Below are 26,862 nucleotides of genomic sequence, written 5' to 3'. Positions count from 1 at the left end.
GAAAAGTGCATTTAACAGAACATTGTCTGCACTTCAACATGCTCAGCATTTTTGCTTGCCTTTACGGATACTTTTTTCTCAAAGCTGACCATTTCTTCTTTTAAATTGATTCAAAAATTGAGAAGTTTATATAAAAACATTTAAAAGCATGTATCTATCCATGCATACATGCTGAATCCTAGAGATTTTCCTTTAAAATAAAAAAAAATACCTTTAAAAATGTCCATAAACCACAGTCTCTGAATTTTTTTTTCAGTCTCTGAAATTTTTAATCCAGTTTGTGGCCAAACCCTTGAAATTTGAAAATTAACTATTGTTCTAATCATTTGTCATTATTTTCTGAGTATTGACTCAGTAGAAACAAATGGATTTTACTTGGGTGACTGAGAATTTATCAAGCGTGTCTTTGCTTCTTGGAAATCTATCAAATGGAAACATATAAAAATTATCTAACAGTGGTAAAAATTAGGATATCAGCAGAGATTTGCCCACCTGCAGCATAACTATGAGTTAATGGAAATCTAGAAGTAGAATTAGACCAAAATCCATATGGATTTATTTAGGTATATTGATTTTGAAATGAGGGCTGTAGTGTCAAGGAAAGAAATGAAGTGACAGCAAGAGTGAAAAGAATAAATACCATTGAGCAGTCACTGTGTTTCAGGGACTGTGGTAAGCAATTTACCTATATTTCCTCATTTGATTAACCTATCGACCCTATAAATAAGACCCCGTAATCCCAATTTAATATAGGATGAACTGAGGCTCAGAGATATTACATGTAATATACACATAAGTTTAAGGGTACACGTTTAATACATGTCAGAGCCAGGGATTTTCATAGTGACACAATAAACTATTTGGATTCCATAACTGAATGGCAGTCTAGTTCATTGATTCATTGATTTACATCCCTTAACCTGTTTTTCTTTGTAATGTTTACTACTATAACTAGATAGATAGATATAGATAAACATATACATGGTCATGATACCTAGCCTATCTACATTTGAGACTTATTAATATTAGTAAAGGAGACTATATATTAGCATACATGTATAGTTATGTGCATATCTATATCTCATCCATATATTTATTCATATTTCTCCATTTTGCAGATTCACAAAGAATAAGTAACTTTCCCAGACAAAAGATCCAGTGAATTTTCCACTGGGGAGCAACATAGCTATTTTCCTTTTGGGACATATGCTACCACATTCTAGAATAAACAGGAGTTCTTGTCAATCACACATAAAAGTTAAAATCCCAGTTTCATTTGGTATCTTACTTTGTAACATGGATGCAATTATCTGAACTTTATGATCTTCAGGTTTTTTCTCTAGCAAGATAGATATAACTTGATTCATGCAACAAAGTTTTATTGGACATCTTTCATGTTATATGGCAATGTGGTAGGTGTATGCAGTGCTTTGTTGGTGAAAACTCAGCAAATTACTTTCCTTTGTGTATTTTGCATACAAGTGGGAGAAACAGGCAATAAATAACAAATCCAATAGATTAGTAAATAATTTACTCAGCTAGAAGGTGATAAGGAAAAAAGTCACACCAATTCAACACATCATGAAAGATTAATTATGCAACCTACTTAGAATAGAGTTAAGCGCCCCATGATTATATACTCATGTGTGGTAAGATTATTTCCGTCCTATTCAGTACACCCTGAGTCTCTTTCCATTTACTAAACTCTTTCCCTAATGGCAACATATGAGGTAAAAACTCGTCAGAAACACTCTGCTCTTTCACACCTGCAAGTCACTATTCCTCAAGAACCACTTTTTTTTTTCTTTTTTAAAACTGTGGTGTAGTAAGAAATAATTAAGTCAAGTACTTTAACTTCAGTTCTTCATGTGAATAGTTTAGTTCTTATATGTGAATAATAAACAAAGAAGCAAAACAACAGAAATCTAACAAGAAATCCCTGCTGAAGCCTCCTTTGTGCCAGAAAACAAAACTTTGAGAGAGGCAAAGATCAACACAAGGAAATTCATAATTGCTCCGATGTGGGATAATATACCATATGCCCTTCTATAACCGGGCACAACAGGACATTGCCTAAATGACTTTCTTACTGCATCCTATTGGGTCTAGGTATAGAACTCAAAGCCATATGGTGCAGTTCAGCCCTCCACATGAACTTCCGGGTTTTTATTGTGTGTTGTCACATTATTTCTCTTTCATTTTTGATTTGCATGTGCAGTCTGCTTTTGCAGTAACAATCAAAACCTCACTGAGAACGATGCAGAGAGAGGTAACTTCTCTTTGCCTTGACAGAAGGTTGCATGGTTTCCTTCAGCCAGGCTTTAGATTCAGAAGGTCCACACATCTAGCAAGTGATGTGCAAACTGCTGTGCGGCCAATCGGCCTTGAATGCAACTCAAAGGCTCCTTCTAAAAACCAAATCAAAACAAAAGCTCTTTCAGGTTCTCATTCAGAGACCCATTTACACTGGTTATGGAGACTCCCTCAAGGCCCATTGTGGTTCAGACTGGCTTTCTCATGTCCTCACCTGTCTATGCATTCATTCAACCCACCTTAGCTGGATAGACTCCAGGGTTACACAAAGGTGCAAAACCCTCTTCAGAGTCTCCTGTGCTTAAAGTATAGTGGAAAACACAGATGTGTTAAGAGGTCATTAAAGGTTGTGGAATGCTGAGAGACTTGCAGGGGCAAGGGGACACACAAAAAACTAAAGACCATTGGGATATGAAAGGAATTAAATAAAGTGCTTCAAATCAGGGATAATGACAGAACATAAGATACCACTAAAGAGACATTAACAGCAAAAAGAATAACTAGAATGGCATTCAGGGTACATGAAACACAATTATAAAGCTGTGAGAGTATGTGCTGTGTTAAGTCTTTGGTGAATTATTTAGTTACTGAGAAGTTATTTAATAGCTGAAGTGTAAGTTAGATCTGCAGATGGTTATAAAGGGATGCCTAGTAGGGGGTGCCTGGGTGACTCCATCGGTTAAGCTTCCGACTTCGGCTCAAGTCACGACCTTACAGTTTGTGAGTTTGAGCCCCACATCAGGCTCTGTGCTGACAGCTCAGAGCCTGGAGCCTGTCTCTCTCTCTCTCTCTCTCTGCCCCTCCCTTGCACATGCTTGCTCGCTTGCTCGCTCGTTCTCTCAAAAAGCAAAATTAAAAAAAAAAAAAAAGGCATGCCTAAAAGATTGGGCAAGATTATGAATACTGTGAGTGCCATATTGAAGAGCTTACAACTCAGATAGAGGTGACGTGGAGCTCCTAAGTAAGCAAGGGGAGGACTTGATGAAGGTCAAGTTTCTCTACTGGGATAGGCAATAATTGTTGAGGAAATGTCCACTTTGTTTATTGGAAATGAAAACTTTAGCAAACCATCACCTCATTTACTTATTGAATGTAGTGTCCTCATTTCCTTACTAAAGCAGAAACATACATTTATAATCAATGCCCAGAAATTCAGAATGGCTAGTCTTGACACCATTAGCTAATAAGAAAAGTAAGATGGAAGGGTAAGTGGGGGTGGGGTGGGGGTGGGGGACTGCCAAGATAACTCTTCCCAAGGATTGTATTAAATGGGATTGAAATGGTACTGGTGTCCATTGTGTCTCCACTGATTAAGAAATTTAACCTTCAAAAAAAAAAAATAAATAAAAGAAACTCGACCTCCCATGCCCTTCTTTTACTTTTCTGGATTCTTATCATTTCACTCATCTTACTCATTCCAAATCTTGAAAACCTTGTATTTATAAATAAAGGGTCTTCAATGTCTGTATCAGACTTAGGACTGACCCAACCTACAAACTATTTTCAGAGCAGCCATGATCCATGTGGCATCTGTAGTTTATTCTCAGGCTAGATTTGCTTCACGCAAGAGTCTGGCCTGATTTGGATAATTATGAGAACCTGGAGGAAAGAACATGAGGAATATGGGCCTGCAGAGATCAGATCCAAGTAGTTAAGGAGAGCTCATAGTTATTGAAATCATAATGTAAGTCAGACAATAGTCTTTGCAGGGTCCTGGGTGGAATCTGGAAGAGAAAGAATAGTGGATAATTTCCTTGGTAAGTGAAGGCTGGCGTCACTGATAAGGGTAGTTTTGTAGAAGTGAATCATTAATTATAGTGTTAGGAAATTGTTATATTGGAATCTGAGACCTCCCCCACTGATAAAGTAAAGAAATGTTTGTACAAATGGCCAGATAAGACAAGAGGACTTTCTGAGAGCTTTTTTTTTTTTTATTTCTCACTTCTAAGTACTTCTCTTTACTCAGAGTTCTCAGAAATAAAATAAGCTGACTTCTGAATGACTGCTCCCATGTGTTAAATTTCTATGAGCCAAACAGCCTGAATATTTTCATGATTTCTGCATGTCCAAGAAGACATGCTTTGGAGAGATACTGCATCACCCAGTGTGAGACCCAAATGTGGCTCTCATCACTGCCAGTGTCCAACAGATCAGTCAACTCCCAAATCATTCTCCTGTTACTGTACTCAGTAGTTTCACCTTGCAATAATTACAAATGTTTTCTTTGTCTTGCTCCTATGGAATTAATAAGCAGAAAGGGAAATTCAGTAACCTCTCCTGCTAGGGACATTCTAGAGATGCATACAAATATTTTCATCACTAATCCTCTCAACAACCTTGCTAGATAAGAATTACTGCCTTCCTTTTATAGAGAATAAATTTAGACTTAGAAAGATGAAGCATTTTGCACCGTAATAACCAACTCACAGGAATGGAATGGGAATGAGAATAAGTTTATGAGACCAGAACTGACACTTTCCCCCATATTGTCCTTCAATATATTAAGCAAATGTAAAAAAAATCTGAATCTGATTCAAGATCTCTGTGCAGATGTTTCAACTTTATGACCTGATTTCCAGCTAACTAAGAAGGAGGTGTGGCAGGGAGGCTGGGGCAGACATCTAGCGCAGCTGTTCCACTGCCATTGATGTCACTTCTGTTGGAGTAATTTTACCTGTGAAATTCTGTCTTTCATCTCTGAATGCCCAAGCACTTCCCCCTCAAGCACTAAAGGAATTTGAATTATGCAAGGGAATGTAAGAAGTTCAAAGAAGGACTGTTATTTTCATCCAGGTAAGGTCTTTTTTTTTTTTTTAAGTTCATTTGAATAGAAGTGTACATTTTTCTAGAGGACATGTAGTCCAAATTCACCTGTCTTCCTCTTTGGGCACCATCATCGTCACTACTCTGTCATCCTGATGTTAATGACATTGTCTGTCTCCATACCTGCCTCTGGAATGTTGAGGTAGTGCCTCCTTATGTTGCTCACTGGAATCGTCTAGCAGGCTCCTAAAATGCAGATTCTATGGCCCTAACTCAGGCAAGAATAATAACAAGAATGATAACAAGAGCCTGGAAAGTGAAACTTAATAGTTACAAAAGCATCTAATGACATTTAGAAGTTAGAAAGCATGTTCACATGCATTGTCTTACTTGATATTTCCTTTATGGGAAGGCGCCTAGCCAGAATTTTAGAAAGTTGAGGTGAATTTTGGAAGGGAAATCATATGGGAATAAACCTATAGATCATCTACCCACAGACTCAGTACTCTCCATTCTTTTGCCAGGACAAGGATTTGCAGAAAGAACACGCAATGGAGTATTGTGATCCTCGGCAAGATTTATCTTAGAGGCATAGTTGTTGCTTGGTTGTGCACCCTGGAAGGCTTTGTTGATAAAGGTTGTGAAGCTATACTTGGGCTGAGATTGAGTGTGATGTTTTGCATCTGACATGCACGTGGAAGCATTGCACAGTGGCTCACATGCTTATTGTTTACCAACTGTAATATGTACATTTACATTCCCAGTTTCTTCCACTTGGCCAGCATCTTTCGATTTCTGCTTTCTTCTGTATCTTATCTATTCCTTGACACCAGTTCTCCACCAAATACTTACTTATCTCAAGTTGGTGTCCTTTTATAAAGTATTTTCAGAGATCAAACTTAATATCAGTTTACTCTGTATCTATAGCTGGTATTTTAAAGAAAATCAGACATACATGCTATATGGCTCCACAGGACAATTTTAGTGTTGATCTTGAAAAGTAAAACAATCCTCCTTTCTTGTACAAATAAATCAAGCAGAAGAATTGCTAATAACTTTTCTATGAAAGTATAGATATGATTAAATTTAGATATTTTCTTTTTCCCCTACAATTATGTCATTATAATATTCCTTCAAATATTCTTTCCTTCAGAATACAATTTCTATAAATGAACCAACTTCAACATGATCTTTTGTATTTTTATTTAAGAATCCAGAGGTGAATGCATCCATATGACATTGACATAAAGGGATGGACACATGCATGCAACACAAACATATACACATATAAACACATATCTTAAAGAATAAAACAACAAAAACAGCAATAACGCTTGTCCTCTGAGCTCAATTTGTACCTTTGTGAGGCAGGAAGATGCTGTGTGGGACATAAATATTTTAAATAGGTGGATATCTTATTTCACATAGAGGCTCTGAGCCTAACTCACCTTTGTCTTTGTAGAAATCATAAATATGTTCATATTTACATACACACACTCAAATCACAATCATTCTGTGGCATGAATGTATTATCTACATTTTCTAAATGACAAAAAAATGCCCAACAGAGTAATATGTTCAAGTTTATATATCTAGCAAGGGATATGATTGGAATTCAAGCTGAAGTTTTTGTGCCCAAAGTATATGCTTTTCTCACTGTACAATGTTGCAGAACTAAAAAAATATATTTAAAGTCAGAGAGAGCTTGAAAAAGGCAAAGGAGTTCTTTATGATAAGGTGTAAGCCCCAATTTTAGCCACGCTAGTATCCTAGCCCGCTTTGTTTGTGCTGATCTCCTCAGAGAAGTGATGAAATTTTCTGGGACTCCTACCATAAGCATGTACCATTTTGTATCTGGAAAAGCAGTTATCAAAAAGAAAGAAAAAGGAGGAAAAAGATACTCTGTTATATATGTACAAAAGACAATCCTTATAGTGAGAAATAATTGATCAGAATAGCTAGCATATATATTGGAGATTTTTTATGACATATTATCCTCCATTCATTTGCTCACTGTATTTTGCATGTTAGGTTTTGTCACTGTAGAATGTCATTTAATCTCATTAATAATTTCAAGCAGGAAAGAGGAAAAACAAGGGAAAAAGAAAAAGAAGAATGGGGAGAAGCAAGGCAGTATGTGAGTTTTCTTATGTTATGATACCTTGAAGCAGAGAAATAAGGAACCCAAAATTTGGTTTCAAATAGATGCCTTAGCAAAGAAAACTTAGAGTCAGATTCAGCCATCTTCCCTTGGATTTGCAAAAGGTATTTAGCAGCCTCTGTTGGGTAGCCGCAGAAAGACATTGCGTTCCAGGTGGCTATAATTGGTCTGTGCTTAAGAGCAACTAAAAACAGTAAACATATGAGAAACAAGATACACTTGCTGAGTGACCTTGGAGAAGGTTGACTTCAGCACCAGGCTGGGGACCGTCACATCATTATAAGGGACTGGAGCCCTAGCCTGTTGGCATAATCAGACTTCGTAGGACATTTTTGCAGGGGGCGACTCCTGGGTGCCAGTCTGTCACACGCACATAACAGCACCAGGTGCTTTTGATTTTGTGAGAAGAAGTGAAATTTACCTTGAGTTATATCAGCATTCCAGTTGGAGGTATTAAATTCTGGACAAGGTAAAACAGCGTATTAAGAGCTTTGCCACTTAGAAGCCTCTTAGCAGTTAAGATTCCACAACTATTCCTGGCCCCTCTTATTTCATCTGAAACATTAAATGACACTGCTCTTACCAGTTTGGCTGCAATCATTAACTTTATGTTTGAAATAGAGAGCAAAAAAAAATGCACATTTTCTTAGCTTTTGCAATGTCAAGTGGGTTTCACAGAACCCTGAAAGAAATGTTCATGTTTTTTTTCTGTGAAGATTTTAGATGATCTGAGAAGGATGACTGGCTGGCATTGTTCCATGGCTGTATCAATTATAGGAACTCTTCAATGTTATGGTCTAGAATCAGTCAATGTAATCAAGACATTTGTAAAAAGTTCCCACTGCAGTAAAAGTCAAAGAGTAAACCCTCCATAATATCATGGACCAAAAAAAGTGTAATTCACAATCAGATTGATAAAACCTGATTCTTATGCAACTTTATCTAAATATATATTCCTTAACAAAAACAAAGGCAATGATAATAATATTTATAAGGGATCATGTTGTTAAGACATTATGCTAAATGCTTTGCCTGTTTTAGCTTATTTAATCCTTACAGCTGTCTTCAAGTAGGTGTTATAATCATACCTATCACTTAAAATGACGCGTTTGGGGCTTAGGGAGATTAAGTCGTTTTCCTGTGATCACATAGTTAATAAAAAGAAAGTTTAAGAATAGAACCAAGCTTCATTTGGCAGATTACAGAACCTGTTTTTTTTTTTAATGTTTATTTATTTTTGAGACAGAGAGCAGGGGAGGGGAAGAGAGACACACAGAATAGGATGAAGCAGGGTCCAGGCTCTAAGCTGTCAGCACAGACACTGACCTGGGGCTCAAACCCATGAACTGTGAGATCATGACCTGAGCTAAAGTTGGATGCTCAACCGAGTAAGCCACCCAGGTGCCCCATGTTTTATTTAAGTATTAGTTGTGTATTAATTATTTAATAACTTTTTTGAGGACATAAACATATTTTCCTGAAACATCATGTTAAATCTGTTCTCTCTAATGGCTTTGACCATCTGGAATACCATCATTGCTTTTCACTGTGGTATTCTTTCCTTATAACACATATATAATTTTAAATAACTGGAGTTGAAGAAGCCCTGTGCTGTGCATAAGCAGTACCTTCATCTGGCTCCTATTAGAGATTTGGGAATGAAAGTCAGAAATTGAAGGAACAGATAGAAATTATAATTTGTTTCTTAAACATACTAGTTACATTTGTCAATGTGAGTTTAGTTATCCCAGTTATAGATGAAACAGGCCAGATATTTTTTATCCCAGTATTTCCCCCATAACCATTTTATACTTAAAAAACAAGAGTTGGAGCTGGCTTTCAATAATTGATTCAAATTGTAATTTAGCAGCTAGAAAAAAGAAGGAAATGTGTCTTCTACAATAGGTTTTAAATCCCAAACTACTACTCTACATCTTTCAGGTAATTTGGGTATGATGCTGGAGGTATATTAAATGCTCATCATCTCATAAGTGATTTGTATATGCTAAACCACAAGGGAAGCTCAAGAATTGTTGGGTAGAATGAAAAGTGTGTTTCCAATTTAAAAGAGCAGGAAAACTATGGTAGAGAAGTAGTGTAAAATACTGTAGGAAAATCTTTAAGAAGTACATACCAGAATCAAAAGCACGACAAAACAAACAAACAAACAAACAAACAAACAAACAGCAAGCTCAGCTCCCCCTGAGCCAAATACCACTTCAGTCAGCAGACTTTGCCGAGAATTCCGGGTTCTGCTGGACAATGTGACCGGACAAAGGGATGGCTTTGCTGAGTGACTGCCTGTGCACCCGGACACTTTCAGACTGCTGAACTCCAGGGTCCTGATGTCAAAAACCGGCTGATCAGGAGTGGAATTCATTGTTTGTTTTACCCTGTTAGTGAAAAGGAAAACAGTCTCTTTTTTCTGTGCTAAAGATCGGGGGATTTCAAAAGTAAATGAGGTTGTAACAAATATCACCATTTTGGGGGGAGGAGGTTGCAGTAACAATTGTCAGGGAGGAAAAGCAAGGCAGACATATCATAAAGCTAATTAAAATTCTGTCAGGAGATAAACTAATTAGGACACCAGTGTACAGAGATATGTCATTGTGTCATTCTAGAAAAAAGGAATGAAGAAAGCATTGAAATTCTCAAAAAAAAAAAAAAATGAAATGGAGAATTCCATACAATAGCAAGAAAGCAAATTAATTACTGCTTCACTCAAGACTGACACAGAGCATCACAGAAATAAGAACCTCTAGAGATGTGTTTAAAGATAAAAACTTGTTTTTTAGCTAGCAGCTGTTTGTCTCATCCTGACATCCTTTCACTTTGTCAAACTGAGTTTTCGTTCTCTCTGAGCACCTGAAGGAAGTCACTTAAAATCTCAGGAATATGTAAGAGGGGGAAGCCTCACCAAGCAAGTGAAATCCTGACAGTGGGTATACCTTTAAAGGTCTGAATCTGTAAAATTATGAGACACATTTGCATGTGGTGCTGACAAGCTTCACTGTGAGAGGGGAAAACACAAGAAACATTACAGCTCTTCAATTTCTGAAATCCATTTCTGTACACGAGCTACCGGTCATGTCTTTGCAAATTTCTCAAGCTGCATCCCATAAAACAACAAAATTGGGCACTGTCAGCAGAAAAAGAGCATTTTGAATACATCAGTCAGAAAACAAGCACATCTGAAAAACAGACTTAAGAAAAGGTCAAACGGGAGGTTCTAGAAACCCACTAAAAGCTCTCACGTGAATGCCTGTATCTATCTATTTGGAAACTAATATACTGCTGACTACCACAAACTTTCATTCCCCATGATTCATGCTCATTTCATCTTCCATAGCAAAACTTAATTAAATATTTCTACATCTGGCTTCTTGACATGCTTTTGAAACTTTTGAAATAATTCCCTTAAGCCTCGAGAACTCCTGAAAAAAACATTTATGGGTACAAAGAACTCTCCTAGAAGTCACCATGGTTAATTACAATAAAACAATCTTTGTGATTGGTATCATGTATAATGTTAATTGTCTCATTAACCTTTGCCATTATAATATAGTCCCATTATAAATGAGAATAAAAAAGAGGGCTAGAGATGAAGTATAAATAATGACATCAAAATAGTGTATGTTCCTCCATTGTGATCTTAAAGTAAATGCATGTCTCCTTAGGCTAATAACTGATAAATGCTATAATGTCAAGATGATAGATTGATAGAAAACTGGCCATGCTGTGTTAGTGACATCTTAGGGTATCTTAGCACATTTCAGATTTACTATTTTTACTTCTCTTTGACATTTTTATCTCCAGACAACAGAAAATTAAATAATTTCTTGAAAGAAGTCTTCACAGTAGATCTCGTGAGATAGATCATAAAGAACATGTACAAACTACTAATTGGCCCTTGTGTCCATGGGGATAGGGCAAGGAAGAATCTAAGACTCTAGCTTTTGGCTGAAACACAGGATGATGTGACAGGCGTTGACCAGCAATGAGGAAGTAGCATCAAGTGTGAGCAATGGATCATTCATTGTTCTAACCAAAGCTGAAAATCTGAAGTCTAGGGGCTTAAAGATAATTTAAGAATTCAAATGATTAACCAGATATCAAAGTCACCTGGAAGAAGTAGGTTATGATTTAGTCCTAGTTTGACTCAGATATTGCTAACTAAATGTATTCCTGAATTCCTATCTGGGTTGCATTTTACTACCCAGATATTATGTATGAAAATAAACTACAAAATTGGCAAGATATACCATTAATGAATACTTATCATAATAGTAAGCATTAAATCAATATTTACCTCTATGTGGTTAGCACTTAATTTGCTTTTTTATTCCTATTTAACCTTCATGGTACCCTATTGTGTAATTAATTGTCCAAATAATTGTGCCCATTTTATAGAAAACATCCAGACTGAAGTGCCTTTATGGCTTGGTGTCTTCTCATGTAAGGAAACATACGGGCCATCTGTACCACTCTGACTGCCTCGGGGCAGGGAGATGGAGAAGAGACCTTAATGTGATACTTAGTGTGAAATCTTTCAGCCTTACAAACTAGAAACGTATGACCTGGTACACTAGGAAACATGGATAATTAATTTACTGGTCTCTGCCCAATAAAACCAACACAGTTGCTTTAGGGGATGAATAAGGACATGTGTACAGAGAGAATTTAGGAGATGTGATAAGAAACAAAAACCAGAGGTGGGGCGCCTATGTGGCTCAGTCAGTTGAGCATCATGGGAGGGTCCAGCCCCTTCCCATCTTGTTTCTCTCAGACTGCACGAGCCCATTTGGGATTCTTTCTCTCTTCCTCTCTCTCTGCCCCTCTCCACTAGCTGGCCACAAATCTCTCTCTCTCTCTCAAAATTAATAGGGAAACTTTAAAAATTAAAAAGGGTGGGAGGCAGATCTAAAGGGCTTCTTTTTCTCTTAGTGGAGTTTATCCAATCGGGGCAGGCACAGAACCTTTTAGACTAAAGGTACTTGATAAGGTTCCAGGGTGGCTCAGTAGGTGAAGCATCCAACTTTGGCTCAGGTCACGATCTCACAGTTCTTGGGTTTGAGCCCCACATAGAGCTCTGTGCTTATAGTGTGGAACCTAGAGCCTGCTTGGAGTTCTTTGTCTCCCTCTCTCTCTGCCCCTTCCCTGCTCACGCTGTCCCTCTCTCTCTCTTTCTCTCTAAAATAAAAATAAAATAAACATTAAAAATTTTTAAAAAAGAATAAAAGTACTTGAGGAGTAAGGGCCCAACTGCTATGGAGATTGAGTCTAAAATATGTCAACTACTCTTCCAGTTGCAAAAGAAGTGGATGGGAAATCTCTTGCAGCTCTTCTTCTGTTACAGTGTGATATTCTGCGCTGCTCCTTTTCTCAGGTCTTGGCCACTCTTGTTCCCTATTCCCTTCTCTCACATTGATTGCTCTCTTTTTCGGGTCCTGATAATTTTCTTTTTTTACTCTCTTTAATTATTAGCTTATGAAATTTGCCATATATCTTAGCCGAACTTATGAGTACTTAACAGGAAACCTAATCCAGAAAATACATCAATGAAGAAAGAACAAGTTGTCTAAGTGATGTGAAATGTTGAAGTCTGGGAGCAAATGGTCAAGAAGGAATTCTTGAGACATCTTTGTTGCCAAAAAAGGTGGTTTTAGGGGTGCCTGGGTAGCTCGGTTGGTTAAGCGTCGACTTTGACTCAAGTCGTGATCTCCAGGTTGGGAGTCTGAGCTATGTGTCAGGGGCTCTGTGCTCACAGCTCAGAGCCTTCTTAGGTTTCTGCGTCTCCCTCTCTTTCTCTTTCCCTTCCCCACTCATGCTCTGTCTCTGCCTATGTCTCTCTCTCAAAACTAAATAAACATTAAAAAAATTGTAAGGTGGTTTTATTCAGGCATGACGTTAGGACCCTTGGGCAGAAACAGCTGTGTTGGGGTTGTGAGGAATGGCTGACCATATACTTTCAAGTTGGGAGGGGGTCAAGGATAGCATAAGTCTCGAAGGAATTTGGAAGTAAGTTTTCCAGGACAGTGAGGGGTCATTTTACCGTCTTATAAAACCTTAGTCATGAGGCCCTTCAGATGTATATCAGTGAACCATATGTTTGGAGGATGATTGCTAACATGTATCTTGGTGGGAAGTAGAGATAAAGAAAGTTTTCAAAGAGATTTTTATATGTTAAAGGAGATTTACAGGAGTCTGGAGGTCAGGCGGATGTCAAGCTAAGGTTGCCTTTTGCTCTTAGCAAAGTATTAACATTGAGGCAGTTAAGCCCCTGGAGAAAGGTCACTCTGCCAGTCCCAAGTATTTGTCAGTGGGCTGCAAAGGAAATTTATTTTTTTCTATATTTATTTTGCTTCTGTTCTCTACATCATAAAGGGCTAGCCTGTATCTCATCAGATATGCTAAAAGAGGGTAACCAGTAATGAATCCTTTAGTAGAAAATTCTGGAAAGCTTTCAAGGAATAGGACCATAGGTTTATAAACATGAAGCATTTTTCAGGGAAGTCAGCATCTGTAATTTCCAGCCATGGGCTTTTGGCTGGTTGTTCTTTGAAACTTATCATTTAAAATTTCAACTTAATTGAAAGCAATCTTAGAAAGAATTCTGTAGCTTAAATTCTCATCTATCTGTCTGTCTGTCTATCTATCTATCTATCTATCCATCTATCTATCATCTATCTATCATCTCTCTCTCTCTCTCTCTCTCTCTCTCTCTCTATCTAGCGTCCTTTTTTCCCTATGTCAGGGCTTATGATTACAACTTAAAGAAAACTATGAAAAGTAGCATACAATAAGAAAAAAGTAGCATACAATAAGAGGGTAGTAATCAAGAACACAATTCTTTAGATATTCTTTAACAATCAAACAGAAAGGAAAACATACCTCCTGGAGGCTGAAACTTGAATATAAAATTCAAAAACTGAAGTGGCTTCCTGGTTCTCACTTATAAGGATTTCTTGGTCTATTTTTTCATTGTGTAGGCACATGGGCATTTGAGCTCATTTCCGGTGTGTTTATGTCTTCTCCCTGAATACAAAATTCAATATGCTTACAAATAGTTTTTGCTGCACCACCTTGTTGGCCACCATGTGTCTTTAGTCATTGTGCCCCTGACTCTTATCCTATTCCAAAAATAATTCAGCACAGGGATAATGCCTAAATGCAGAGCCTATTTCTGCTATTTTCATCATTAAGTGAAATCAACTAACTCACTAACTAATTAGGTAGAGGTGCCCATCTTTGAGCCAATCAATGTTTGCCAATATAAAAATATTATAACTTAGGCCTACCCTTTTAGCAGTTTCAATAGGTATGGTATATCTCAGAGAAGCTAATAATGAATGGGTAAAGCAAGAATTCTATTATAAGTCTATGATATATTTTTGTAGTTCATTCTTACATGCATGTGATCAATAATATTGGAATAACCAAGACTGTAGAATTATCTAGAAGTTTAGAATGACTCATTGTACGTTTGTTTAAATACATTTTATTTTAATTTCCCCATTGTGAAGAGATTTTCTTATAGCTATGCTGTGAAAAATTATTAAATAAACCATTAACTAGCCAAAATATCTCATTATTAACTGCAAATCATCTCAAATACTCCATATGAATAGATGAAAAGAGGAAATATCTTTAAAATAAGACTAATGGAGGGACATCTTGGTGGCTCAGTTGAGCATGTGACATTGGCTCAGGTCATGATCTCAGGGTTTGTGAATTTGAGCACCGTATTGGTTCGCTGCTATCAGTGCAGAGCCTGCTTCACATCCTCTGTCCCCCCTTCCTCCTGGCCCCTGCTTGCACATGCTCCCTCATTCTCTCTCTCTCAAAAACATAAAATATAATAAGACTAATGGGGAAAGAGGCATGTTGGATATCAAACAGAATGTAAACATATAATGTATAATTAAACTTTGCAGTGATATTCAGGTGAATTGGTATATTAATATTGTTATGCTCATCAAAAAGGGAAAGGAAATAAGTGACAAACATAAATATTACTCAAATTACCAAACCAGTAGCACACAGGTTTAAAAAACGATTTAAGTAAAAAGTTGGCATTAATAAGTATTTACAATGTATAACTAATTTATGTCTAATACAGATATATGCTTGATTATATATTGCTTTTTTATTTTACAGTTTGATGAAAGTATTCATAGGAAAACACCCATAGAGATGTACTTTATAAACTATATTTGACAGAAATACTAAAATCTAGTCATTTGGTATGTTTCAAACATATTGATTTTAATTTGGAAAATATCATGCGCAAAATGCTTAAAGTTCTACAAACTGTCTTTAATATTTAGTAAAAAATAACTGTAAATAGAAATTGTCAACATAACTAAACTGCTCACCTACAACGTATACATACACACATACACATACACATACACATATGCACACAAATACGTGCTAGCACCATAAAGCTTCCCACAAACTGTCTAGTGTATTAAATGAGATGGACTAGTAAATGTGATATTTTATACTAGAACCCTATTAAAAATTCTGTTATCTGAAATTTATTTGAAGCCTACCCCTCTAAGTAATCAACATGGTAATTATTTCAGAAATCCAGCTTTTTTTTGATAATTATCTTTAGAAGATTGACACTTAAAATAAATGGATACTATCAGCTATATAAATGCTTACGGTATATTATTATACTTTAAAATTTTATTCATGGCAGTTTTGTACAACCCAGTTGCTTATAATTTGCTGTAATTGCTCCTCAAATAGAGCATTAAGTTTTATGGCTTTATATTTTCCTTGACTAAAAGGCTTTATTACCATAACAATGCACAGAAAATGGAAATATTGATACCCATAACCTCTAAGTAATGTTTGCTTATTATTTAATGTACGGAAACGCAGCTTAATTCTAAATGAATCAGAAAGTACCAAGGAGTTTTGTTTTGTTTTGTTTTCTCCTCCTAACGTATTATTTCTGTCCTAACGGTCTTAGCAGTCTTCAAGAGTAGCAACATTCTGTTTTATTATGTATTTCTGTGTGTAGCAAGGAAGAAGTCTCTGTTAATACCTGAAGTAAAAAGAACAGTGTTCTAATTTAAACCTTGGTTTCTTATTTTTCCACAGACCGATGCCCTTTGTGGGAGCATCGAAATTTATAGCCAAGCTCAGATCTATTAGGATCAAGACATAAAAGAAAAAAAAATGGTCTTTAGTGCAGAGGGAAATAACCTTTTACAATATTAATAAAGGCTCTCTATACTTACTATATTTCTTTGACCTATAATGTCAGAAATATAGATTACACCCTTAAATCATGCACTTCTAGCTTCATACCAAATTTGCACCATTCGGCTTTATCACAAATGTGTACAGATTTTTACAACATCTGGCACATTTATAGCAATTAGTTCTGGGCAGGCTATAGTGACGCCAGTCTAAATTGCACAGTCCAAGAACATACACAAATTATGATTAGTAATGATTTATTCAATGATGGAGTAATTCATCTTAGTCAGTTAAAGTCTACAACTGTAAGAGTTGACAGTTGTGATTTGTGCTGTGGTTTTCTTTGATATCATCAAGTTCTTTCTAAATGTTAAACCAAATGGATACAAAAACTGAAAAGCAGTTGAAATAAATACTATGCCATAGTAAAACATTCTTTATCCTCACGGGATTAAATGATAAAATCGTACCAATTATACCAATTTCTTTTCAAAATAGATGAGTAAAGCACAGTGTTTGTAATACCCTGAAAGATCTTGTAAATTTTAATTAATTAAGTTTTATCACCAATTGGCTAAAAGCCTTCTGCCATTTATAAAGAGTGTCATATATAAAACCCTTATAAAAGATTTGAATTATGATTAACAACGGTGATTTTTTGGAAGCACTGAACTATAATTCATGGGTTTTCTCTGTCTCCAAAGTTGGAATTTCTTTATCTTTTTTCTATGCTCATCTATACCGTTTATGATCAAGTTCTGCAAAGGGTCTTCTCTAGTAACTTTTTTTGGTGAATTTTCCCCCTGATCACAGAATTTGAAATTAATTGCGTTTATCTTGGTCTAATTATTACTCTTGCATTTATTTATGATAATGCGACATCATTAGGAGTCCAATCCTGTATATTCTGTACTTCTCATAATGTTGATTATAGTATGAGGTACACAGTAGATATTTAAAAAAAATTTTGCTGCTCTGTTCTGGAAAAGACATGAGTGCTATGTTTCACTTAGGCACATCTTCAGGAAAGTATTTTTTTATGATACAATGCTAATAAAATTTGCAGTATCATCTCAATCCTAAAAAATCAATTTAGATCTATGCCCCTCCTGCATCCTGCATGTAGACAGGGACATGAGCCTGATTATCACCATTGGATGGAGATACATCTCAATTCTCTTTCCATTTGTATCATTGGATCACGGCCCTGGGAGATGGCTGTACCACTAGGTACTAGGTAGGCATATATCATTAATTCTGTACTGGAAGAGAACACTCCCTGATCGTTAACACCCATTTGACTTTACATGGATGAGAATTCATTTTCCATTGTCTTACTGAAATATGGGAGTTTCTCTGTTTGAAAAGCTGTTATTAATGTGTCTAAATAGGAATCATCATTCTTATTTTTATCTTTACATTGGATTGCTTTTATTATTTTTATGATCCTAAATGGGCTTCTATTATTTTTTCATGATTATGTATTACTTTGTTATAGTAAAATAAAACAAAACATAACCTGCTGGAAGTCCCCTTCCATGCGCCAGTAGGAAGGCATTTTTCATGTCAGTACACTTATTCCTATGCACATACTTTGATAATCAACCTGATCTTAATGAAATTGCACTGATCTCTTGGACTTTGGGCTAAGTCTGAACTATCGTTGGATGCCTCCAGATCATCTTCATTGCTCTCGTACTGACCCACAAACTCTCACTGCACCTATTCAGTTCTCAGGGATAAACTCGTTGTTTATACTCTTTCTTCCCTTTATTTTTTCTTTAGCTTCATTGAGGTATAATTGACACAGAAAACATGTGTGTATCTGTGTGTGTGTGTGTGTGTGTGTGTGTGTGTGTACAATGTGATGATTTAAGATATATATGCCCATTGTGAAATTATTACCACATTCAGGCAAATTAACAAATTCATTACCTCACATGGTTAGCATTTTTTGTATGCGTGGATGGTGAGAACACTTAAAATCTACTCTCTTAACAAATTTAAGGTATACTATAGTGTTTTATTAAATACAATAACCATGCTGGATATTAGATCCTCAGAATTTATTCCTCTTGTGCCTAAAAGTTTTTAGCCTTTGAAAAATGTCTCCACATTTCTCCTACCCTTCAGCACTTGAAAACCACCATAATATTCTGTTTCTATTGTTTTAGGTTTTTTTAATGTCTACATATAAATGAGATCATATTGGATTTATCTTTGGGTGTCTGTTTTATTTCAGTTCACATAGTGTCCCTCAGGTTAATCTAAATTATTGCAAATGACAGAAGTTTCTTCTTTATATGGCTGAATGGTACTCCATTGTACCACATCTACCACATTGTCTTTTTCCATACACCCACAAATGGACACTTAGGTTGTTTCCATTGTTTGGCTACGATGGATAGTGTGAGAGTGCAGATATCTTTTGACATAATGATTTCAATTCCTTTGGATGTATGCCCATAATTGGGGCTGCTGGATCATATGATAATTCTATTTTTAATTTTTTGAGGAAATTTCATACTGCCTTCCACAATAGCTGTGCCAACTTACCTACGCACCAGCAATGTGCAGGGAATCCCTTTTCTCTACATCCTTGCCTTGTTTTGATAATAGCCATCCTAACAAATGTGATATCTCATTGTACTATTGATTTGCATTTTTCTCATTATTAGTGATGGTAAGCATCATTTCATATATATATATATATATTTGCCTTTTGTGTATATATATATATATATATTTGCCTTTTGTATATCTTCTTTAGAAGAAATATCTATTCAGGTCTTTTGTCCTATTTTAAAATTTAGACCATTTTTAGAGCAAGTTTATGTTCACAGCAAATGTGAAAGAAAGGTTCAGATATTTCCTTTATGTCCTTAGTCCCCATACACATATAACTTCTTTCATTATCAACAACCTCCAGCAGACTGATACATTGTTAGAATTGACATACCACATTGATACATCATAATCACCCAAAGTATAGTTTGCATAATGCTTCACTCTGGCTTGTGTATTCATCATTTTAGTATCATACACATCATCTTCACTGTTTGGACTATCCCATGCCCCTCCCAACCCCAGGCAAACACTGATCTTTTCTTTTTCTTTGTCTCCCTGGTTTTACCTTTCACAGAATGTCGTATTATTGGAATCATACAGTATATGGCATTTTCAGATTGGCATCTATCCCTTAGTAATATGTATTTAAGTTTTTCCTCCATGTGTTTCATAGCTTGATAGCTCTTTTCTTTTTAGCACAGAATAATATTCCATTATGTGGAGGTACCACGATTTATTTATCCATTCACCCACTGAAGGACATGACGGTTGCTTCCAGGCTTGGGAAATTACAGTTAAAGAAGCTACACACATCCATATGCAGGTTTTTGTGAGGACATAGTTTTCAACTCCTTTGGGTAATAGAAAGGAGCACTATTTCTGGGTCACAAGAGTCTCTTTAGTTTTATAAGAAATCACCAAACTGTCTTCCAGAGTGGCTCTACTATTTTGCATTTCTGCCAGCAGTGAATGACAGTTCCTGCTGTCCACATCCTCAGCAGCATTTGGCATTCTCATTGCGCTGGCTTTTAGCCATTTTAACAGGTGTACCATAGCAACTCATTGTTTTAACTCGTTTTTCCCTAATGACATATGGTGTGGATCACCTTTTCATATGCTTAATGCTGTCTATATATCTTCTTTGGTAAGGTCTCTGTTCAGATCTTTGGCCCATTTTTCAATCAGGTTGTTTATTTTTATTGTTTTGATTTATGAGCTCTTTGTATATTTTTAATAACACTTCTTTATCATATGTGTCCTTTACAAATATTTTCTCTCAGTCTGTGGCTTGTCTTCTAATTATCTTGACATTATCCTTTGCGGGACAGATGTTCTTAATTTTAATGAAGCCCAGCTTATCAATTATTTCTTTCATGCATTGAACCTTTGATATTGTATCCAAAAAGTCATTGTCATCCTCAAGGCTATCTGGTCTTTGTCCTATGTTGTCTTCGAGGAATATTATAGATTTGTGTGTCCATTTAGGTGTGTGGTCCATTGTGAGTTAATTTTTGTGACAGGTATAAGGTCTGTGTCTAAATTCACTTTTTTTTGCGTGTGGGTGTCCAGGTGTTCCAGCACCTCTGTGTTGTCTTTATTTCCTTGTCAAAGATCAGTCAACAATATTTCTGTGGGTCTATTTCTGGGCTCTTGTATCTATTCCATTAATCTATTTGTCCATTCTTTAACTAATAAAACACTGTTTTGATTGCTATGGTTTTATGGTAAGTCTTCAAGTCAGATTCAAGCCCGCATTGGGCTCTGTGCTGACAATGCAGAGCCTGGAGCCTGCTTCAGATTCTGTGTCTTTCTCTCTCTCTGTCCCTCCTCCGCTAATGCTCTGCCTCTCTTGCTCTCAAAAATAAATAATAATAAAAGATTTAAGAAAATATTTTCAAAGAAATAGTTTGTTGATATCTACAAAATTACTTGCTCGGATTTGACAAATCAAAATTGCTTTGAATCTATTCAAGATCAAGTTGGAAAGATCTAGACCATAGTGAGTCTTATCTGTGAACATGGAATAGCTATCCATTTATTTAGTTCTTCTTTGATTTAACTTATCTTGTTTTGTAATTCTCTTCATAGAGATCTTTTACATATTTTGTTAGATTTATACCTAAGCATGTCATTTTGTTTTTGATGCTAATGTAAGTGAATTGTGTTTTTAATTTGAGATTCTACCTAATCATTATAGGAAAATAATTGACTACTATACATTACCTTTGTAGCTCACAACTTGCTACAATTGCTTATTATAGGAGGGTTATTTTGTCAGTTCTTGGGATTTTCTACATATATGATCAGATCATGTCACCTACAATGAAGTGTTTTATTTTTCGCGATTCCAATTTGCATACAGTGTGTGTGTGTGTGTGCGCGCGTGTGTGTGTGTGTGTGTGTGTGCGCATGAGCACGTGTGTGTATGTGTGTCTTCTTGCATTAGCTCTAACTTCCAGTGTCATCTTGGAAAGGAACGGTATGAAGAAACATCCTTGCATTGTTTTTAATCTTAATGGGAAAGCTTTAGATTTCTCACCATTAAGTATGATCTAGCTCTAAGCTTTTTTTAGATATTCTTTTTCACAGTGAGGAATTTCCCTATCAATTCCAAGATTTACTCAGAGTTTTTATCATAAATGGGTGTTGGATTTTGTTATACACTATCTTTTCTCTTATTGTTATTATCATGTGATTTTTCTGTTTTAGCTTAGTGGTGTGGTGGGTTACATGAATTGATTTTGGAATGTTGAACCAGCTTTGCATACCTCAAACAAATCCTACTGGGCTGTATTGTTGGATTTAAGTTGTTGATTGTATTGTTGACGATTCTTGTGTCTGTATTCAGGAAAGATTTCGTCTGTAGTTTTTTTTTTTTGTACGATCTTTGTCTGGTTTTGGTGTTAGAGTAATGATCGCCTCATAGAATGAATTAGGAAACATTTAGCTCTTTCTATTCACTGAAAGTGATTGTAGAGAATTAGTATAATTTTCTTCCTTAAGTGTTTTGTAGATTTCACCAGAGAACATATCTGGGCCTGGTCCTTTTCTTTGGGAAGTTATCAATGATTTCTTTAATTTCTTTAATAAATATTTAATTTATTTAATAAATATAGGCCTAATCGGATAATCTGTTTCTTCTTATGTGAGTTTTGGCTGATTGTGATTTTCAAGGGTTGATCCATTTAATCATATTTGTGGGCATAGAGTTATTCTTGGTATACTTTGCCCTTTTTAAATTGGATTATTGATACATTGACTTTTTTAATTCAGTTATACAAGTTCCTCATGTATTTTGGGTATTAAGCCCTTATTAAATACATGGTTTGCAAATAGTTTCTTACATGGTGTAGGTTGAGTTTTCATTTGGTTATTTTCTTTGATGTGTAGAATCTTTTAAGTTTGATATATTCCCACTTTTTTTTTTTTTTAATTTTTGCTTTGCTTCCTGAGTGTGATCCATCCAGCTTTCTTCTTCCTTCTGAGACAGTGTTGGTCATTTGGGGTCTTTTGTGGCTCCATACAAAATTTAGGATTTTTTTTCTATTTCTATACAAGATGACATTTGGGTAGTTTAGATATTTTAGCAATATTAATGCTTCCTATACATAAAGAAGATATCTTTCCATTTACTTGTGTCTTCTTCAATTTCCTTCATCCATGTCTTTTACTTTTCAGTATACAGAACTTTTACCTCTTTTAGTTAAATTTATTCCTGGGTATTTCATTGCTATTATAAGTGAAATTATTTTCTTAATTTTATTTTTGTATAATTTGTTGTTAATGTATAGAAATGCAAATATTTTCTGTGAGTCGATTGTGTATCCTGCAGTTTCACTTTATTTATTAGATCTAACAATTTTTTGGTGGTGTTTTCTATATTTAAGATCATGTTATGTGCAAACAGAGACAATTTTACTTATCCCTTTCCTATTTATATGTATTTTACTTTTAGTTTATTTATTGTATTTTATTCATTTTTGTTCTAACTGCTCTGTTTAAAACTTCCTGTATTATATTGAATACATGTGGTGAGTGAGAGCACCATTGACTTGTTTCTAATGTTATAGGAAAAGCTTTCAGTTTTTCACCAGAGTGTGATGTCATCTGTGGGCTTCTTGTATACGGACTTAATTATGTTGAGGTACATGCCTTCTAATTAGCTGAAATTTTTTATCTTGAAATGATGGTGAAGTTTATAAAATGTTTTTTTTTCTGTATCTATTGACATAGTCATGATTTTATCCTTTACTCTGTTAATGTAGTGTATCCTATTATTTAGTTTGTTTATGTTAAACCTCCTTGCATCCCCATGACAAATGATACTTGAAAATGGAGTATGATCCTTTGAGTGTGCTGTTAAATTCAATTTCTAAGAATTTATTTGGGGGGCGCCTGGGTGGCTCAGTCAGTTGAGCATCCGACTTTGGCTCAGGTCATGATCTCACGTTCGTGGGTTTGGGCCCCATGTCGGGCTCTGTGCTGACTGCCACCTCAGAGCCTGGATCCTGCTTCAGATTCTGTGTCTCCCTCTCTCTCTGACCCTCCCCTGTTCACGCTGTCTCTCTCTCTCAGAAATAAATAAAACATTTTTAAAAAAAGAATTTATTCAGTTTTTGCATATGTGTTCATCAGGGATATTGGACTCTAGTTTTTATTCTTGTAGTGTTCTTATGTGCCTTTAGCATGAAGGAAATGCTAGCTTTGTAAAATCAGTTTAGAAGTGTCCCCTTCTCTTTAATTTTCTGGCGGAGCTTGAGAAGGAGTGGAGTTAATTCCTTAAATGTTTGGCAGAATTCATTCATAAAGCCATCTGGTCTTCAGCTTTTTGGGGGTAGGGGTAGTTTTTGATTACTGCTTCAATCTTCTTACTATTAATTAGTTAGTTTTGATTTTCTGTTTTTTCATGATTCAGTCAGTAGGTTTTTAGAAATTGATCCATTTTTTTCTAGATTATCCACTTTGTATATCACTGTTTATTGTAGTTTCTTATGATTCTTTGTACTGCTATGGTACAGGTTGTAATATCTCTCCCTTTATTTATAATTTAATTCTTTGAATCCTCTCTCTAGTCTTCGGTCTGTATAGCTAAAGATTTGTCAATTTTGTTTATCTTTTCAAAAGGCAACTCTTATTTTCACTGGTCTTGCTGTCTTTTTATTCTCTATTTCATTTATTTTCCTCTATTCTTTATTCTTTCCTTCATTCTGCTAACTTTAGGCATATTTTGTTCTTTTTCTAATGCCTTGAGGTGTGAAGTTAGTTATATATTTAAGAAAGAGGTTTTTTTTTTTTAATGTAAGCATTTACCACAACAAACTTCTCTCTTAGAACTGCTTTTGCTGTTTCCCATAAATTTTGGTATATTATGAGTCCATTTTCATTTGTCTCAAGATATTTTATGATTTCTTCTTTGATTCATTGGCTTCAAGAATGTGTTGTTTAGTTTCCATGTGTTTGTGAACTTACTAGTGTTCCTTTTGTTACTGATTTTTAGTCAGAAAAGACACTTGTGATTTAAGTCTTTCTGAATTTGCTAAGAATTCTTCTATGACCTAACCTATTGTCTATTCCAGAGAATAGACTTGAGAAGAATGTATATTTTATTATTGTTGGATGGAAGGTTCTATAAATGTCCATTAGGTTTGTCATTGGTTATAGTGACTTTCAAGTTCACAGTTTCCATATTGATTTTCTTTTTGGATTATCTAATTATTCTTGAAAGTGGGGCTCTAAAGTCCTCTACTATTATTATATTCCTGACTATTAGTTCCTTCTGTTATGTTAATATCTGATTTATATATAAAAGTGTGCTAATACTAGGTACACATGCAATTACGATTTCTATATACTCTAATGAAGTACTTTCTATTTCTGTAGCGACCTTAATTTTTTTTCATTTTTTCTCAGATTTTAAGTGAAAATTTGTTTTTGTCTAAGTGTAACCACCTCTGCTCTCCTTTGGTTACTACTTGCATGGAATATTTTTTTCTATCCATTCGCCTTCAGCCTATGGGTGTCCTTAAAGCTAAAGTGAGTCTCTTGTAAACAACATAGTGTTATATCCTGTTTTTTATACATGGCCACTCTGTGTCTTTAACTGAATAATTTAATGTATTTGTGTTTAATTTAATTATTAGTAGGTAAGAACTACTATTGCCATTTATTGCTTTTTCATTGTTTTGTAGTTTCTTCCTATCTGGCTGTCTTCCTTTTGATTTGTGTTGCTGTTGTTGCTGTGTTATACTTTGATTCCTTTATCTTCATCTTTTGTTTCTACTAGAGTATTTTTTGTGACTATCCTGAGGCTTCCACAACACATCACATAGTTATAAAGTACTATTATAAGCTGAGAACAATTTCCTTCAATTCCATATAAAAATTCTACCCTGTTACTTCTCTCCCATTCCTCATTTTATGCTATTGATGTCATACTTGAATATTTTATATTGTGTATCTATTAATGAATTGTTATAGCTTTGGTTATTTTTAATATTCTTTTCCTTTAACTTTTATAGTAGAGTTAAAAGTGATTTACACATCACTATTACAACACAGGGTATTCTGAATATGACTACATATTTATCTTTTTTAAAATTTATTTATTTATTTAGAGAAAGAGAGCCAGAGAGTGAGAGAGAGTAAGCACAAGTCAGGGAGAGGCAGAGAGAGAGGGAGAGAGAGAGAGAGAGAGAGAATCCCAAGCAAGTTCCATGCTCAGTGTAGAGCCTGCTGTGGGGCTTGACCCCACCACCAGGAGATCAAGACCTCCTAAGCTGATATCAAGAGCTGGATGTTTAACCAACTGAACCACACAGGTGCCCCTACTACATATTTATCTTTACCTATGAGTTTTATTCTTTTGTATGTTTTCATGTGTTATTTAGTGTCCTTTCATTTCAACTTGAAGATTTTCTTTAGTATTTCTTATAGGTCAGGTCTAGTGCTAAGGGACTGCTTCCACCTTTGTCTGGGGATGTCTTTATCTCTCCTTTGTTTCTGAAGAGCAGATTCACTGGGTATAGTATTCTTGTTTGGCAGGGTTTTTTCTCAGTACTTTGAAAAAAAGTATTCCAACAAAGACACATTTGTCCATGGATGGCTGCCATATTTTTGTTTCTTTAGAGACATATGAATGAATGGAAGACCCCCTACTTTGCTATCTTGCTGAAATATTCGTTTTGACTGCATTTATCTGAATAATTGTGTTATTTCTTTATCTTATTTACAAAGATGTGATCACAAACTACTCTTGTGATGATGAGAAAAATAACCTCATTCTGCAAACACTGATTTTTTATTAATCATGATGAGATGATTCTGTTTATAGAAGAGGCACAGGAGAATAGAGGATAGAAGGAGAGGGCCACGCGTGTGTTTAGCAGCTAATCATTATTACTTAAACAGCAATCAACTTTGAGGCTTCAGTACAACAGGCTCCCTCTTTGGGCAGCTTGGCTCTCTGACCATAGAGATAGGACAGAGTGAATCTCACAGGGAGAAAGGGCAGCTGGTCTTTTATTGGGAGTACCATCAACTCTGCCAGGGAAAGGGGTGGACATGCAATGGGTGAGATGGGCCTGGAGTCCCCTCCCCTGACTGTGTTTTTATCTTGGTTGATAATTTTTTCAGTTCCATCTTAGTAAAGCCAACAAAGGAAAATTCATAGATACTGTTAACTAAAGGCAACAAGTGAAGAAATGTTTTTCAGGCTGGGTTGTTCTACTAAGCCTATGGACCAAACATGATTGACATGTCTATCTTCTCACAGTTATATGGAAACAACAGATAACTGAGTCTTCATAGACTTCCATGGCCCAGAACTGCTCCCCTCCCATCTC

This window comes from Crocuta crocuta, unplaced genomic scaffold (genome assembly GCF_008692635.1).
Source record: "Crocuta crocuta isolate KB4526 unplaced genomic scaffold, BGI_CrCroc_1.0 scaffold152, whole genome shotgun sequence".
In the NCBI taxonomy this organism is placed as follows: domain Eukaryota; kingdom Metazoa; phylum Chordata; class Mammalia; order Carnivora; family Hyaenidae; genus Crocuta; species Crocuta crocuta.
Note: the sequence above shows the minus strand (reverse complement) of the source record.